Below are 5,626 nucleotides of genomic sequence, written 5' to 3' on the forward strand. Positions count from 1 at the left end.
ATGGGTGGTGAAACTTGAGAAAGCAGTGTTGTTGTTTTGAATTCCAAGATTGGCTGTAGAGTACGAATTGACATGGTTGATTTCTCTTTGTTTATCATCAATATCGCAAGCTTTAATGATTGCCATTGTTTCAGACAAGCTTAAACGGTTTAGGTCTTTTGTCTTTTTAATCACCGAGACATTCATATACCATGATTTTGGAAGAGAATTTAGTAACTTCTTGTTGATTTCAGACCTAGTAACCATCACACATGCGGAGCTCATTTCAGTGGTTAGTGTGATAAATCTTTGCAATTGATTTTCTAATGTTTCTCCCAATACATAATTGAACATGTTGAATTTTTGTCGGAGCATGTCTTGTTGACTTTGCTTCATGTCTTCATTTCCTTCATAGACTTCTATGAGCGCTTCCCACAATGCTTTTGCTGATGTATATTCACGAAACCCTTGTGCAATCTCAGGACACAACGCCATGGTGAGTGTGGCAAGTGCCTTTTCTTGTTCTTCAACTCTTTCAAAGTCATCATCAGTGTAATTTTCAATCTGTTTGTCGATTATCGTGCCATCTTCTAGAGTAGAAGTAATCGTAATTGGTCCTCTTAAAATACTTCTCCAAATTTTGAAATCCTTCATTTTGATGTATTTTTCAATTCGGTATTTCCATTCATGAAATCCTTCAGCTGATAGCACTCTAGGAATACGAGTAGTGGTTCCCAAAATCGCATCCAAATCTTGATGAGCAATCATGCTTTGAGATTCCATTTGAGCAAGCTTCAACCGCACACTAACACTCAACCGCACACTAACACTCAACCGCACACTAACACTCAACTGCAAATGAATCTTAACCGCACACACTTTCCAACCGTACACGTGTAACCGCAGGCAGTTTAACAGCAAACACTACACTTGTAACCGTACACACTTCAGCAAACGACTTGGTACACACTTCAACAGCAAACACCAACCGCACAAGCTTTAATAGCAAATATCAACAGCAAAACTTCAACAACAAACACCAACCGCACACAGCAAATATCAACCGCACACAAGGTAACCGCACACTTCTTCAAAGGATACGCTCCACCGCACACACTATTGGCAGCAAACCTTCAACAGTTCTTCGATCAAAATTCTTAAAAACAGTGAAATTTTTGCACTCTCACACTCAAAAACAACTTCGATTGATATCAAATTGGCTCTGATACCAATTGTTAGTCCCAAAACTAAGGATCCAATTTAGTAATCAATGAAGTTAATTGCAATTAAATTGAGATGAAGAAAAAGAAGAAATAGAATCAAGCATGCACACATCTATTACCATTAAATTTCAAGTACATCTTGATAAAGTACAACTACTGTAGAGTTCTGACACAAAGCCAACAAGTACAAACTGACACAACTCGGTTGCTTTAAATAGTACTCCTTCTACCAGCACAAGAGTGTGCAACCGAACACATGAGTGCGGCCACACACACATATGTGGCAGCACACATTACAAGACAACACACAATCACTGCAAAAATGACACTATCACCTATACAAAATGATGCCTAGCTCAAACCACAAAATTATGTTCTTTCACCATGAATTAAAGGGTTTCTTTTTCAAGGCTTCAAAAGATGGCTTACGGATTTCGTTACATATCATCTTAAACATAAGGTGAGTAATTGTAACCGAAATTACTTGTTTGACTAGTGTAGTCAGTGACAAGTTGCTTTGGAAAATTATGTAAAAGTGACTAAAGAAAAGAATTGATACTCACACTAAAATCACACCCAAATAAAAATAATTAAGCTGGATCTTGTTGGGAAACAAATTCCGTGGGCTTCGAACATTTGATCAAGACCACTTATATGAAAGAATGTGGTTTGGAGTATACGAAATTTTGGTATAGAAAGAAGTGTTTCGTAAGAATCTGGAACAAAGTTCCCCGTCAATTCCTTGATAATTTCATATATTTGGGTTTCACTTGCATCACGGTCTCATGAATTAAGATCATTAACAGAGATTTTTGAAATATTTAAGTCATGATTGGTTTGATCAATGACCTCTTGAACATGTGTCTTTGTGTTTGAAAAGTGTTAAGAATTTTGTAATGAAAAGATGGTTAAAGATTCGAATGTACCTCTGTTAGACATGGACCAAACACTAAACTCTTAACTCATTTCAGAAGAGTAAGGTAACTCCGTGACTAATGCGAATGTAATCCTGATTGGGAAGAAACTTTCGTATGAAAATTTTCATTAAGGCTTTCATAAACACACATCGAGTCTTTGGAGGCTTGGGTCGACATGCAGCAGCATGCTTCTACGGATATCTTAACTAGTGCATAGTTTGAAGAAAAATACCTTCCCTAAGAAACATAAGCATGACCCTTGAAAAATTCTTCGTGTAAAAATCCTTGATACTTAAAACAACAAAATAACAAAGTAACAAAAATCCTTTTGGATTTTATATTTTTGAAAAGAAAGAAAAATATTTTTGTGATTTTGAATTTTTCGAAAAATAAAACATGCAACAAAAGAAAATATTTTTGGAATTTTGGAATTTTCGAAAATGATTATAAAGAAATGAAAATATTTTTGGTTTTTCAGTGTTCCAAAGAATAAGAGACAAACTAATGAAATTTAAAGATGATACCTAACACATGAAAATTTTCAGCTCCAATATACAAAAACGAAGTGTGTCGAAGTGCTGAATGTGAACAGTAACCTCTGAATGCTTAATATGATCAACCTTTGAATGAATCATTTTTCCTCTAAATCGACACTTTTTTACCAATAGAAACTTCATTAATTTTGTATGACTGATCCTGGTATAGAATTCGCATCTAACATTCCAAAACCTGCCAAAATTCTCATAAAATAGTTTTCATCAAGAGGTTTTGTGAAAATATCAGCAAGTTGATCAGTTGTTTTCACAAAATGAACTTCAATATTTCCATCTTCAACATGATCTTTTATGAAATGATAACGAAGAGCAACGTGTTTCGTTTTCGAATGTTGTACCGGATTATGACAAATGCGTATAGCACTTTGTGAATCAAAATACAATGAAATCTTTTTCATATTAATTGCATAATCACGCAATTGGCTTTGAATCCAGATGATTTGAGAAGTGCAAGCAGCAGCAGAAATGTATTCAGCTTCAGCAATGGAAATTGCAACACAAGTTTGCTTTTTCGATTGCCAACTGACAAGTTTTCCATCCAGTAGTTGAGATCCTCCACTTGTACTTTTTCTATCAAGAGTACATCCACCAAGATCTGAATCATAAAAGGCTTGAATGAAAAATCCAGATTTCGAAGGATACCACAATCCTAACGAAATTGTTCCTTTGAGATAACGAAAGATATTTTTCACAGCTGTTAAATGTGGTTCTCTTGGATTTGCTTGATACCTAGCACAGTTACACACGGAAAACATGATATCAGGTCTACTTGCAGTTAAATATAGTAAATAACCTATCATGCTTCTGAATAAAGTAAGATCAACAGCAAGTGTATCTAACGAAGGTGTTAATTTCATTCCAACTGCCATTGGCATTTTTAGCTTTGTGCTATTCGTCATTCCAAACTTCTCAAGCAAGTTCTTCGTGTATTTTTCTTAGTTAATAATAATTCCTTCTCTACTATGACGAATGTTTAACCCAATAAAATTGTTAATTTTACCTATCATGCTCATCTCGAATTGACTCTACATCAAATTCTCAAATTCACTGAACAAAGCTCGGTCAGTGGAGCCAAAAATAATATCGTCAACATAAATTTGAACAAGCATTAGATGATTCCCAACTTTCTTAATAAATAATGTGGGGTCAATTGATCCTAGTTTAAATTTTGACTGTTTTAAGAAATTGGTAAGTGTTGCATACCCTGCTCTTGGTGTTTGTTTTAACCCATAAACACCCTTATTTAAGATGTATACGTGATTAGGAAATACTTCGTTAATAAAACTTGGTGGTTGTTCAACATATACAGTTTCTTCAAGCTCTCCATTGAAGAATGCACATTTAACATCCATTTGATAAACATCAAAGTCCTTATAAGATGCATAGGCTAAAAATATTCTAACAGCCTCGAGTCTTGCGACAGGGGCAAAGGTTTCTTCATAGTCGATACCTTCTTGTTTTGAATAACCTTTAACTACAAGTCTAGATTTATTTCGAATGATATTGCTTTCTTTGTCGGTTTTGATTTTGAAAATCAATTTTAACCCGCCAATCGAAACATCATCTGGTTTTCGAATCAATCTCCAAACCTTACTTCGTTCGAATTCAGCAAGTTCAGATTGCATTGCAACAACCCAATTTGAGTGTTCCATAGCAACCTTAACTGTCCTTGGCTCAATTTTCGAAATAAAAACATTAAACATGCGTAATTCTTGATTCGTATGTAGTACCTCAATTTTCGCATGAATCTGAGCTCTCGTTAAAACTACATCTTGTGGATTTCCTATAACTTGCTCTTTCGGATGATTTTTCGTCCATTTCTCAAGTAGTGGATATGTTGGATCAAATTCCAATGGTGCATCTTCATACATATCTTCATTTTCAGATCCTGCAACAAAAATATTATCATTAAATTCATGAAATTCATCATTTTGATCAACATTTATTGTTTTTGTTTCATTATGCTCCCCCTCATCATAATTGTCATTTTGATGCTCCCCCTCGAAAATATCATTCATACTACTCTTCTCCCCCTCGAAAGGATGCTCCCCCTCAACACCTGAAGGTATATTCGTATGCTCCCTCTCTATACGAGCATCTAGCATACTTTCGCCTTTTGTAATAGTACTTGGGTGTTTGATTATCAGCAACATTAACTTCAACATCAGCAGCCCTGTCTAGTACACCAAAAATTAAATCATAATCAAAATCGATTGAATTAACATCTTCAGTATGACTATTTGATTCATTAAGAATTGATTTTTGTTCAATTTGTCTTTCCACTTAGGTTACATAATAGTCATCAAAAGTAAGACTGAACGTTTCTTCAATTTTTCGTGTTCGTTTGTTTAACACTCTATATGCAACTGAATTGTTCGAATAACCCAAGAATATTCCTTCATCAGCTTTAGCTTGAAATTTCGAAATATTATCTTTGAGGTTCATTATGAAACACCTACAACCAAAAACATGAAAGAATTTGACATTAGGTTTTCAATTGTTTATTATTTCATATGGAGTGATATTAAATCATCTATGAATAAATGATCGATTCTGAGTAAAGCATGTTGTTGATACAGCTTCGGCCCATAGGTATTGAGGAAGATTAGCATATGTCAACATTGTTCTTGCCGCTTCGCACAATGACCTATTTCTCCTTTCGACTACACCATTTTATTGAGGTGTATATGGTGATGAGAAATTATGTGAAATCCCTTTTTCAGTTAGAAACAAATCCATCACATTATTTTTAAACTCATACCCATTATCACTTTTGATTCTTCGAACATTCTTTTTCAGACTCATCTCTATTTTCTTGATAAATTGGATCATTGTTTGAGCAACTTCATATTTTAACCTGAGAAAATATACCCAAGTGAATCGTGAAAAATCATCAACTATAACCAAAATGTATGGTTTCTTATTGAGTGTTTCAACAGTTGATGGTCCACAA

Source organism: Lactuca sativa, chromosome 6 (genome assembly GCF_002870075.4).
Source record: "Lactuca sativa cultivar Salinas chromosome 6, Lsat_Salinas_v11, whole genome shotgun sequence".
Taxonomy (NCBI): Eukaryota; Viridiplantae; Streptophyta; class Magnoliopsida; order Asterales; family Asteraceae; genus Lactuca; species Lactuca sativa.